The following is a 13,912-nucleotide window of genomic DNA, read 5'->3' on the forward strand; positions in this document are numbered from 1 at the left end:
GCTTCTCACAGCTACAATTGGAAGCATTGCAGCTTAAAGGGAACATTACATGCTGCACTTGTCACACACTTTTACACTGCAAATAATGAACACAACTTAATATTAATAATACTAATACACATGTCACTTCTGCATGTATCAATTAATACAGACATTTGTGGGGCCAAACTAACATTTATTAAAGCAACTTTGCAAAAAATGTCAAAACCATCACAAAATAAATGGTACCATAACAGGACTAAAAGTAAATAATATATAATAAATAGCCACAGCAGAATCATTAGGAACACATCAGGTGGCTTCACAACAAAAGTAGAGCACCAACACTTCAAGTACAGCACACAGTAATGGTAGCCGAAACAGGACAACCAAACATGACATTTGAACCGCGGGCAAATGTGGTGACCCTCGGCACGGTTTTTGACACAGGATGCTGACACACACAGCTCAATGGAAGATTTGGGAAGACATAACGGTGGGGATTAATGGGGACACAAGTTCATTTGCGGGCACGTTTGCCCCTGGCAGGCTCCTTGCCACGTGCAGCAGCTCTTCGGCCTCGCCCACGGCCACAGTCAGATGGTGGGTCATGTGGAGCACATGCTGGGGAGGGGGTGGATGTTCTTCCCCCTCTGGCAGCAGGGAGTGATGATGGTGGTAATGCACCAGAAGCGGGTGACATTAGGACCCTATTGGTGGTAACTAGCTCCACCATAAGTTCATTATGGCGGAGGAGGAGTTCATTTTGCCGCAGGGCTTGATCAGCCAGCACCTGCAGGCTAGCAGCAATAGCCTGCATGCTGGCAGCAATACTCTGCTGGCTGGTGGTCAAACCCTGCAGCACCTCCTCGGCCCTACGCACCCGCTCTGATGCCGAGTCTCCCTGCTGCACAATACTTTCTAGCACACGCCCCCACGTGGACAATTCAGCTGCGGACATTTCCGGCTGCTGCTGCACGGGCCTGCTACTGGGGCCAGGTGGCACAGACTCCACAACCTCCTCAAGAGATTCTTGACCAAGCGGTGGGGATGCTGTTGAACGAGAAAATACCAATTACCACACATTCCATGCCAAATTCAAAACATCTACTTATGGCCTGGAAAATAATTACCTTCAAGCGTAGAAGCCATCACTTCCGCTGGGGACTCGCTGTCTATGGTGCTCACCCCCCGGACCTCCTCCACTGCAATGCAGCACTGTGCCATCTCTTCCAGGGGGGTGAGCTGCAGCTTGCCAGGCATGGGGCCAGCCCCAGAGGTGTGGCTGTGTTCCCACCGCTGGGTCAATTTCTTCTTGAGGTTTCCTTTGAAGTCGTGCCACCTGCAATCAAAGTGTACATATTAATACATGTAACTCCTCATGTTTGCTGTAGCACCCATTGCAATCTGAAACATAATACAACATGTGCCTACTGACACCAAACTTACATTATATTCATTTTTAAAACCAACCCTTAGAAGATACAACAACAGTCACCCTCCAATAACTATCAATTCAATGTCATGGCAAACATGTCTGTGCCTCCAAGCAACGTGACCACCCATTGACCAACTCCATCTAATATTGAATGTAAACATTACTGGACTTGTACTGCTCAAATGTAACACACATGTACTTGCCTCTTCTTAACGTGCTCCGCCTCACGAACTTGTGGAGCCACTGCATTAATCTCCACCGTTATCTCCTCCCAGATCTTCCATCTCCTTGTGTGTGTCAACTTTACCGCTGGGCACTCTATCAAATCACGTGCTCGGGTCACCAGGATGTCAAGCTCCTGCGGTTCATATGCCATGTTTCTTGTGGTTGGTTCCTCTGTTGCCCGACTGCAGCCACGGGCACGGCCACTGGCACCGCCACTGCCACTGCCACGGCCACCGGTTGCTGTACTTGAAGTGCTGGGCTGGCTACTCTGTTGGGAAGCCACCTGCTGTGTTGCCAATGATTCTGCTGATGCTGAGGATGGGCCAGCTGCTGATTGGCCTGATGTTGATGGCCCATCTGGCTGCTCTGGGTTGAGGGGGACATAGGTGGTGTTGGCCTCCATGCGGGACAAGAGATTCTGCACCACCTGTTCTTCCTCTGACTCTGAGCCAGCCATGTTTGCAACAACTGTTTGCCTTTCTAGGACAACTTTAAATACTATTTCTGTAATTGGCGTTAATCAGCTGCAACCTGCGTTCCGTACGGCCGCGTTACGTACGCCAGCGTCAACCGTGCGGCGCATACGGGACGCCCCTTGGTGTGGATAAATATTTCTCAAAAACCTGGCAAACTGAGTAAGTCTGATTTAGTAGCTAAATGCAGATTCCAACACCAAAGACCAAATAAAACTGAGGTCACACATGAAATGTATATTTGATTGTACATCTGTACTGTGCACTTGTTTGGTATGTAGTACAACTGACACTACCCATTCCATATGTAAATCCAGTCCACCACTTAGCCACAAGTAATCAGTGCTAGCATCCAAATCACATGTGAAAGCACTCTAAATTCAGGCTGGATGCTAGCTACTTTTCATTCCACCTCTGTAGTATGGGCCAGTAGAAGGTAAGTGTACACATGGCAGCATGGCCTAATTTTTGGAAAAGGTCTGCCACTATTTGCTATGTTTCTACTGCATAGCTTTCATTATAAAATAGCTGTTTAGTACCTTGTGGAGTTAGGTGTAAGTGTCTAGTGATGCAGACTATTTCACCTGTTGCTTATACCCATGTTTGGTGAATGTTATAGATTATATATAATGTGTTTCCATCTTATTTTTCACTGTCTGTTTAGGATGGGTGTGCGATGCAATGGGTTAGCCGTCTGTTCGGGCGCATACACGCTGTTAGTGTAAAAATGAACAATAAAGTTAATACCAAATATCACTCTGATCAACCAATGACAGCACATGATTGTTTGATTTGTGCCATTGCTAAGATGGCGGCCTATGGGAGAGCAGCCCCATTCTCACCAGCGGAGCTGAGAACACTGGTCTCCGTTATGGAGACCAGGCTGGGGCGGGCGGGCCCAATTATTACGAATAGGCAAAAACGCAATGCCTATGCGGTGGCCCGCCGCCGCATATTCGCACGCACCCAGGTGCGGCGGACCATCGCTCAGCTGGAGCGGCGGTGGTCCGACCTGAGGCGCAGGGAGCCAGACAAGCTTCAGCAAATAAGGGCCAGCATTGCTAGATGTGAGTATTTCGACAGTAAATGGCCATTTGGACATGATTGCTTACCTGACATTATTTAATCCACTAAGGTCACCAGCCTGATCATGAGTTAAACATGGCATACAATATATGAGTGCTACTTCCTGTTTGACACCCTGTAATGGTCATAAAATATGTTATTGGGGAGGATTAATGCTTGTGATGCTTACAATGGCCCAAATGTCACAGCATACCTGCCATGTTACAGGCTGTGTTTTGTAAAGGCCACTAAGGAGCTGTTTGCCTGTACAATTATCTGTACTTATAACCTTTGCATTTATAGGTTGATAAGGCTTAATACAAATTACCACTAATTGCCACTTTTTTTACTTTTCCCAAACACAGCACGTGATCGAGCAAGACAGGCTCGGGAGCAGGCAGAGGCGTCCCAGGCCCAGGAGGAGGGCACTGCCGAGGAGGTGGTGCCACAGGAGGAGGAGCTTGTGGAGGAGGATGTGGTGCCACAGGAGGAGGAGCTGGTGGAGGAAGAGGTGGTACCAGCTGAAGAGGAGGTGGTGCCACAGGAGGAGGACCACCAAGAAGAGGAGGATGAGGAGGCCTGTGAGATGGCGCAGGCGGAGGAAAGTGGTATGTATACATAAAGTTTCATTATTCCTTTTGTCATCTTCTATTTGCTTTGTAGCACTGGTGATTCAATTGTTTTTTTGCAATACTATAAAGTGATAAAACAAACTGGATAGCAACAGACACACTTTGGGGTTAGATAGGGTGGCCAAATCATCCCTTTCATCCTAGACACATATTAATGACACAGGTTGTGCGGATGGCTGTCAGGTCGATTTTAAGTGCCACTGAACCTGTGTAGTTAATCTGTATCCTGGAAGAAAGTGATGACTTGCTCATGTAAGGGTTACATGTCCCTGCTGCTTGCATACAATCTGTAGCCTCATATAGGTGAGTAGAGTTTACTGGTGATTGATCTTTTTAAACTAGATTCAGTATGGCATAAATGGAGTATGGACAGGCGTGGCTTAGACTGGAGTAACAAGTGGTCAGTGCCCCTGGGCCCTCCTCTAGCTAACCACCCCCTGCGGTCTGCATGTATGTTTTGCACCATAATTGTGTGTTGATTTGGTCTTAGTAATGCTTTTGAGCATGGGAGTGGGTTAGTGCTGCAGCTTCCCCTAACTGGCATTATGACAATGATTTCTGGAGCAGACCATCAGCAGGCAAGCCATGCTTGATTGCACAAATGTACTGAGCATTCCTGAGAGTTGTGTAACTCCCCTGCCAGGCTCCATCATATAACAGAACTATATATGAAAGGGTAAAAGACTGCGCTGTACCTGCAGTATGTGGAAAGGGCTGCTGCACAATATCCTAAGATGCACTACAATAGCACCTTGATAGAGAAGACTGTAAGAGGGGGAAATAGGATGTAAGTGCGCAATCCCTACTGCTAAATAACAATTAACCAGTGACACCTCTCTGGTAAAGAATAAAAGTATTTTATTAATTAGTGCAAAATACAGTTTTGATAAGCTATAAGGTACACTTAAAGACTAAAAATGGGAGTGTCTCCTAATACCGGTATACATCAACTAGACATACAAACATAAAACATAAAATAAAAGTAAAAAATGAAAAATTCATATATATATAGAAAAAAATAAATATATAAAAATTCCACAGGGGCCTGATTCAGCTCCTGCAAATAGAACAAATGTTGCACTGAAAAATCGGGGCCAAGATTATGCCAAAAATAAAGTCCTGCAGTGAGGATGATAAGAGTCCTGTAAAGCAGTATACCCACTGTATGGACAGTTAGTGTGGGGGCCTGATTCAGCTCCTGCTAATAGGATGAAAAGTTGGTACTTAAAGAATGGCAAAATAGTGCCAAGAATAATGTCCTGCAATGAGGATGGTATGGGTCCTGTAAACCAGGATACCCTCTGTAAGGATGATGGGTATAGGGGTCCCTGAGAGTTTGGACAGGGCTATTACCTGATCACAAGATGCTCACTGACCATAAATCGAAAACGTCTGCCGGCAGACTTTCCTCCTGCTGAGCTGTAAATAAAGACAGTCTGGAGTCCGATTATCCTCTGTACCTTCAACGCGTTTCACCTGAATGCCAGGCTTCGTCAGGAAGAGAGTTCCAAACGGACGCCATTTTAATGCAATGGAACGCAAGCCGATATTACTATATGATCACTGGGCATGTTTAAAATGTAGGTTTGACTATGTTAAATGTATGCATGAATATCATTAGTCATTTTTCTATTTGTATTTCCTCCACAGATGAGCCTGCCCAAGCAGAGGAGGGTCGCCGTGGGGCCCTCCTAAGACTGCGAGGCCTAATGCGCCAGATGTTGGCGGAAATGGACCGCATAATTGATGCAGAGAATTAATTTACTTTTTGTTGTCAGTTGTATTATAATAAATAGTTATTTAAAGTTCAAAGTTGTCAGTGTTTTTTTCTAACATGCAAAAGTATATGTGTAACTTGTTTAAAATCTTTTAAATAAGCAAAATGTAAATAGTGTATATAGATGTATGTTAGGGTCACATGCTGTAAGGGTTAATGTGTGTCATGAATGTAGTAGGAATGTGGGTCAGTATAGATGAGCATTTAATTGATTGAAATTGATAACAATCCCTTTTTCAGGAGGTTGCCTAAGTGGGTCATGTGATCGCTGTGTGTACTCAGTAAAAAAAGTGTGGGATTGAGCGTAAATACTCCGCATCTGGGCGTACGGACAGCTTCCCGTACGTTCTGGCGCGGTAAGACCGTGCTTGTGTGGGAAGACCGTGCAAGAATCTGTACGTTTCCACCGCACACGCACGGTGTGCGGAGGACACGTGGGCGTTTCTACGGACGTTAGCCGTACACCACCGCACCGAAATAATTCAGGAAAGTACGCACCGATCAGAATAAGGGCCAAGGAGAGGTGGTGGTGATCAATATCGGGGAAAACCTTAGTAGACAAACACACCACCGACCTAACTGTATGTAAGTGTTAAATGTTGTATGTATTTTGTTATCTGAAAACCAAATAAAGAATACAAAAAAAAATATATAATAATAATAATGTGTGGGTGAGTTCACTATTGTGTAAGGTTTGTAGGATCATGAAGTAATGGTTTATAGTACTATAGTACTGAACATGTATACAATGTATATGAAAGCCTTTTATGGATGGCATAAGTGAGTGGCATAATACAACAAAATGTCCGGGATTTCCAAAAACATGTAAATGTAATGTGATGGTATTGCCAGGCACATATTCAGTAACACAATACTGGTATCTAAATACATTAGAAGACATGTGTGTGTAATATGATGAAATATAGAGTACAAACGATTTGAACGCAGAGAAGTGTAAATGGTTAAGGTTTAAAAGTGTGCTTCCCATGTTGCTGCCATGTAGTTATTTAATTGATAAATGAGAGAAACCTCTATGCTGCATTAGCATACCTCCCAACTTTTAACCTGAAGAAATAGGGACACTCGCGCGGCTTCGAGCGCCCGAAAAGGGGGCTGGGCGTATGCAAATGAGGGCGTGGCTTATGCTAATTAGCCGCAACCTCATTTTCATACGAGAATAGACGCTGTGCGCATGCGCACAGCATCTATTCTACTAGTTTGGGGGGTCTCCCAACTGCCACCCCCCGCAGCAGGACAATGCCTGCCGCGGGTGGGACAGCGGGACAGGACCCGAAAATCGGGACTGTCCCTCTAAAATCGTGACAGTTGGGAGGTATGCATTAGTGTGTATTGCATGTAGCTCAATGTAATGTAGCTATTGTGCATGTTGATTGTCTGAGCGAATGCAGGGCCGGTGATGCGACAGGGCTGCGAGGCGTGAGAGTTGCTTTTTTCTTGCAAATGTTTCTCATGTGAACCGGTCCGATCACTCAGTGACACGAGTGAGGCTTACGACCAGCACTTGTTGTCACCACCCACATGCACGCCCCAGTTAACACCCAGTTTTGATGCCGCGCCCTGTGATACACCTACATTACACCCACTGTGTCCGAGCGTGCCCGGCAGAGTATTTCTGCTCGCTGAGATACGTCCGTACATGGTGGAGTGTGGCTGCACATGAGCATAATGAACAGTATGGCTTAGAAACACGCTCCGAGCAAAGTCGTATCCGAGCGAGTCAATCAGAGTATGATCCTAAAAGTTCAGCATGGGACCCAATGGCATCACTGAACAATATTGTTAACACACATTGTAATCATGTATGTAATATACTGTATGTGCTGGATTGATCCTCCAGGGATCGACAGCAATTCTTAAGAGGCATACACATGTAGAGATGTGTGCTAAGCTATTTTGGGTAGTCTATTTCCCTGTGTCCAGATCGTCCATGGAGAGCACATACTGTACATATGCAGTGATTTGTGCTAAGTGATTTTGCTAAGCAAAAAAAAAAGGCAGGGTAGTGGTTCAGAATGAGATATTTCGATCACTAGCACTCCTCTACACACAGAGAGATTTGCAGTAACTCGCTAAGCAATTTGACTAGATTTTGACTGCATGCACTGACTTAGTTAGCAGGTGATAGTGCTGTGCGGGACCGTGCATCATAATCGCTCAGGGCATACATACGGAGAGATCTGTGCTTACTTTCTTAGCAATCTAGTCAGATTGCTTATAAAAGAGCACAAAATTGCTCTGTGTGTATGCCCCTTACACAACATTAAGATCACCACCAGGGCTGTTGTCAAACTAGGTCATACCCCTTTTAGACATACTACCCTGGATTTTGGCCAGGTTTACCCGGGATTTTCAACCCAGGTCACTCCCGGGATTTAAGTAACAGACCCCCTTTCACACTACACCTCAAATCCGGGAAAAACCCGGGAATACCGCTTTCACACATAAGCCAGGCTTTTCAAGCATTTCAGTGTTTCATCATTAAAATTGGACACGCCCCAGCAGCAAAAAAAAGCAACATCACATGCTTAAAACTGAAAAACCCGGGTAAACCCATTCAGACATAAGCCAGGTATTATACCCGGGAGTTAAATACCAGGAAACCCCCATGTCAATTGCAGGTGCTCAGTATCCGGGAGTGAAATCCCGGGTATACCCTTTCAGACATACGCTAGTCCCTCGTTTGGACGCGTTCATGTGAAAAAACCTGGGATTTTCGCGTATGTCTGAAAGGGGTATCAGTGGAGTCTGGGGAGGGGAAGACGTTCCTCTCTGCACAAGTTACATATGCCCCACCTGCAGTGCACATGTTTTTTTATATTTAAGAAGGAATTTGCCTTTGCAGTGAACCAGAATAAGGGCCTATATGTGCCTGATCCCCACGCCAATGCATTTCATGGTGCTGATTGACAATCATAACAGCATATTTGTCATTTTAGCACAAGCATAACACTTTATAAACAAAAACCCACCCCCTACGAATTCGCAGCCAACAACTAACAGGAGCAACCACCTAAGGATGCCATCGATCATGCTTCTTATTTCTCCCAATAGGATTTAGTGACCCGTGAAGACTGGCTTTTTCTCATTGGCAGCATTGGGATCAGGCATGTGCGTCATTACTGCCATCTGATCAAGCTAATCACGCGAGACACCTCAAGAGACAGACTTGCTGTCAAAATACGCTGCACAGTATTATACGCCACATACAGTATGTGCCCCAACGAGTTGGCTCCGCCTTCAGTCATTTTCCCGGAGCACAAGGCTTCTAGGACGACGTCTTACTAGGGACCTAGAGGGAGACATTAATACAGTCAACAGCAATATATGAATCATCACTTTGGGCTCTTTCTTCTAGTTTTGTCTCCACCCACACCCACCAATCAGCGTCCCTGAGATTGGGCGCGCCAGTGACGTCATCCGTTGCCGGGCAGCAGTGCACCCGTGCTGGACGGTGATAGCAAGAAGTGAGACTATTGGCGCCATATCTGTCGAATGCAATGCATTATTGGTCTGGGATTATCATGAAGCGAAGTTTGATCGCGATAGTTACCGTTGCCTGATATTATCTGACCGGGCCTGTGAGGTGAGCATACAGCGTGAGAGGATAATTTTTCCCTATACCAATACGTGTTGCTGAACGGCACACTGTCTGGCGGGGAGGGATGTGGGGGCTGGGGCCGGGGCATTGTAGACCTTTGTTGGGATTGTGGCCATGTGCGTACTCCTTTCACCAGTCTTGCCGCACTATCTCCTGATGGGCTGAGGGTCGCTCCCAAGGTTGTCTGCCCTGATTTCCATGCCCTGACTCTGCAGGTTGCCAATGCTCTGCTGAGAGTTCCGTGTTCCTGAAGGAAAGGAGAAGCTGCGGCGTGTGGCCATCGCTTCTGCCCGCCCGTGTGATGAGCAGCTTGTCAGAGGAGAGAACACATGCTGGCCGTGCGTTTTGGCAATGGTTATTGTGCAAATTTAGTAGATCTATTACGTTGGTTGGATGATTGTAAAGAAACGTGCACCACTAGTAACAGATCACCTGTGGAACCGTATTGCCCTTCATAGGAGCTATACGTAGTAATGTTCTAGTACCCTCGGCAGAGCACTGTACATACAGTATATATGCTCACAGCTACTCTAATGATCCTGCTGTGTAATGCTGTCTTTTTTATATTTTCTGGGACCGGAAAGCTGCTTCACTTCTCTACGCACAATTACACTGGCTGTAGCCTGCACTGCTCCTGCTACGCACATTCTGGCTGTAGTCTGCATACCTGGCTTCCAACATGACCCTCACCAGGAGGGACACAATGCTCTGTTCCTGCACTTCCCTCATAATGTATGATTGTCATCACCTGTGGTGAAACAGCTTTCTTTTCAATGTACCTGTTCAACACAGGTGATGGCAATCCTAAATTAAGAGGGAAGTACAGGAACAGAGCATCGTGGCCCTCCTGGAGAGGGTCATGTTGGGAGATATGAGTCTGCATTGCTCCCGCTTACGCACATTCTGGCTGTAGTAGCTTGCGCTGCTCCGGCTTACGCACATTCTGGCTGTAGTAGCCTGCGCTGCTCCGGCTTACGCACATTCTGGCTGTAGTAGCCTGCGCTGCTCCGGTTTACGCACATTCTGGCTGTGCTTTAGCCATTATTCCAATTTTGATTGACCGGAGTTGGTCCCTATGTGGGGTAATAACTCCCAGTCGATATTTAAAACAGGCTTAAATATCGGCCATCAGTGTTCAATTTTTTTACAATTTAAATGTGCTTTGTCGAATCAGTGACTGTTTTCATAATAGACAGGCTTCTTTGCTGATCCACAGGCACGGGCAGGAATCTTTTCTGACAGTCGGAAAAACGGACCTAACATTGAATACGTTAAGTGTATATTTCTGCTTGTAGGAAATATTGTCCAGGATTGAATACCCCGCTATATAGTTTCAGCTCCTGCTACACCTCAGTGTAGGCTTTCACATAGTGATGTCTGCTATGGAGAATGGTGGTCCTTTGTTTTATTTATTTTTTTAGCTTGTTTAATATTTTAGCTTCTATATATTTGTATCTATTTTGGATTAAATGGGTTGGTTTACTTTTCTATTTTAAGGTTATAAGGATGGTCAGCACTGCTCTTGAGCTGTATTAAGGTGCCTGTCGCTGTCTACACACAGCATAGTGCATATGTTGGTTAGTGGCATCTCTGTGTTTCTTGAGTGTTAGTAAATCATTTCCTAGCAGGCTGATAGGTTGACCTGAAGGAAATCCGCATGTGAATCACTGATTAGTTGATAGAAATGAATGATGTGCTTTCATCGCTCTAAAGCCCCGTACTTACTAAACAGCAATTTAAAGGATAACGCTCAGAAGGGCCAGTCTAAAGGTGGCCATACACCGCATATGACAGGCAATCGTCACACACTGCCTTGAAACGTGTTCTGGATGAAACGTTTCAAGTGCTATGTGAATGACACTTAACCGGTATTTAAAACGGTAATCTGGGTCACTGTTAAGGCTCTGACCCGTTTTAATTACCGTTTTAAAATACCGGTTTTTAAAACGTGTCTGCGATGTGAAAGGGGTATTAGCATGCATATCGTTCAGTGTTTACCCACTATATCGTTAACGATCTGCAGGAGCACGCATCCTTAATGAATATACAGTCCAATCCTGACCATATCGTCAGTGACTGATTGTTTGGCAGGGCAGCTTGAATATAGTCATTCGGGCTTGATGTCAATAACCGCTTGCTCTGGTGCAATTGTGCGGGTCGTGACTCGCTCATAAAAACAGTTTGGTCTATCTATATATACATCAGCCATTGTCTGTGTTGCACAGCCAGCACAATATGTCTAAACAACATCTGTTAAGACCTATCACTAGTACACAGTGGATGATGGTTCAGCAACATATTTGCCATTCAATAAAATGGACGATACAACACGCAGTATATACCCAGCTTAAGCTTAATTAGCAACGTTGGAGGAGAGTTGCAGTGGCATAGAACTCTCTGCCTGATCTCCTCAGGGTCACATTTTTTGTATGCAGCTTGCAAACGTAAAGCTATTGTCATTATCATCTTTATGGGATACTGGGAATCGTCTTAAGGCCTTGGGTATTAGAGGGTACCCGCAGGAGACAGGCATATATAAAACTTTGAACTGGGTGTTCTGGCTCCTCCCCTCTAAATCCCCACCCACGAGCCAGTTTAGAAAAATGTGCCCTCAGAAGAGGATGCACACTGCTGGAGCTCCAGAGAATTTGTCTTCAGTTTTATTTTATTATTTTGAGTTTGCTGTGTTGGACTTCATGGCATTCCTGCTTCGTGGGAAGTCAGGAGAAGGGTTAAGTTGCAGGCCTCTTAAGGTACCAAGCTGTCCCTGCTGCAGGACCACTGTCCTGAGAGGGTTGTTGTCATCCTGGGCATTGCGCTGCAGCGTAACACACCCCCAGCATGCTGCACACTCCTGACTCAGTCCGAAGACTTCAGTGCTGAGTACATTCCGGGGTCCCCACAGTGGGGTACCTCGGTTCATTGTGCAGCAAGATGGCGGCGGCAGTCGCGGCATCCCTCCACAGGGGCCGCGCAGACCCCCTGTCACAGACTGGATGATAGGGACAGCCACTGGACCACCAGAGCAGCTCCCACAAGAAGCTCTGTTCAGGAGAGTGATACTGACAGCCAGCGCCAGTATAAATATTAGCATAAGCCCAGTGCCATTAGAGGGCAGGGCTTGCTCAGAGCGGGACCAGAGAACCCTGTGGATGCCAACACTGCTTCCTGCTTCTCCCTACGGTGCCATTACTGTCTCCAGACACTCCTCAGCGGTGAGGTATACTGGAGGGACATCTGCAGCAGATGAGCAAGTGTTGTCAGCGCTAAATCGCTCATTGTGTCACACTGTGCATTCATTATAAGCATATTACTGTGATATATGTGCTAATCCAACTCCTTATCAGGGAGCTCAGGTTATAGGGTGTGCTGGTTCCCTCAGTATCTCTGAGCGCTCCCCCACAGGCTTGTTAAGCTTTACACACATATCTGTGTTAAGAAGCTCACACATAGTTTCTGTACTCTTCACACTGATTTAATATATATATATATATATATATATTACTTATGTAATATCTGGGCTCCCATTTTTCTTATAAGACCGTGTCCGCTCGCCACACTATATAAAATCAACTCCATGCTTAGTTGGATAGTAGGGTTATGAAAAAATGGGGTGCATTTAACATGGGAGCCCAGATAATACGGTGTAATTTGCAGTGCAACGTTTATACCTGGGTCCACTTCACAGATTACCTGTGAACAATGTATGTCTCCACAACTGGGAGTATCACCCCAGTTTAGTGGGACCTCACAATCAGACTCTCAGGAGCCTGAGTGGGCATCTGTTATAAAAGCTATGCTGCAAAATGTGTCATCTCAATTGGCTGCAAATACTGTGCAGACCAAGCAAGTGCAGCAGGATCTATCTGTCCTGGATCCGATATGATTTCCCGGCGGTCGGGATCCCGGCGGTCGGAATCCCGACACTGGAATCCCGACCGCCGAAATCCCGACAAGGGGGGGACATGGATCGCCCCCCCTTGCGGGCTCGCTGCGCTCGCCACGCAGCGGGCCCGGTGCCTCGCTACGCTCGGCACGCTATTTTATTCTCCCTCTATGGGTGTCGTGGACACCCACGGAGGGAGAAAGTTTCGGGATTTCGGCGGTCGGGATTCCGACCGCCGGGATCCCGACCGCCGGGAAATTAACCGCATCCCATCTGTCCTGTCTGCAAGGGTGGAGAATATCGCCTCCACTCCAGGCCAGTCACGCAAGAGCGCTTCGGCCGCCATACTCAGATGCAGACTTGCATGGAGCTGATGAGGATGATGATGACATGCAGCCATTACAGGGTGCTCATTCATCACTGTGTGGCCTGGAACCTCTCATTATTGGAGACGTATTGAATCTCCCACTGGCTGAGGCACAGGAGAGTGGTACATTTTTTGTGTCACAGAAAAAGCAAAATTAATATTTTTCCTGAATAGGCAGATTTATATGACACATTCAAGGAAGCCTGGAAACAGCCAGAAAACCGGTTTCAGCTGTCCAAGAGATTTAAGTCCACTTTTCCCTTTGACCCGGTTAGTAGGAAAGTGTGGGAGGAGCCTCCAGTAGTGGAAGCTTCGGTATCCAGATTATCCAAGAAGGTGGTACTCCCAGTACTGGGGTCCGCCGGGGTGCTAAGAAAATGGTCAGGCTCGCATCTCCTGATGCACAAAAAGTATTGTGGATTGATGGGGCTGATGGCGTCCAAGTTCAACC

General features: G+C 46.3%; 1 protein-coding gene across 1 annotated transcript in view; it reads left to right on the forward strand.

Annotated features, from left to right (window-relative positions):
• Window positions 1-8,835: 8,835 nt before the first annotated feature.
• The window catches only part of IVNS1ABP (influenza virus NS1A binding protein), a 59,520-nt gene continuing 54,443 nt past the window's right edge, over window positions 8,836-13,912 (forward strand). The window contains exon 1 of the mRNA XM_083156788.1: window positions 8,836-9,193. The gene's annotated coding sequence lies outside the window, so the exon portion shown is untranslated. The remainder of the gene's footprint in view (window positions 9,194-13,912) is intronic.

Source organism: Crinia signifera, chromosome 8 (genome assembly GCF_055691185.1).
Source record: "Crinia signifera chromosome 8, ASM5569118v1, whole genome shotgun sequence".
Lineage (NCBI taxonomy): Eukaryota > Metazoa > Chordata > Amphibia > Anura > Myobatrachidae > Crinia > Crinia signifera.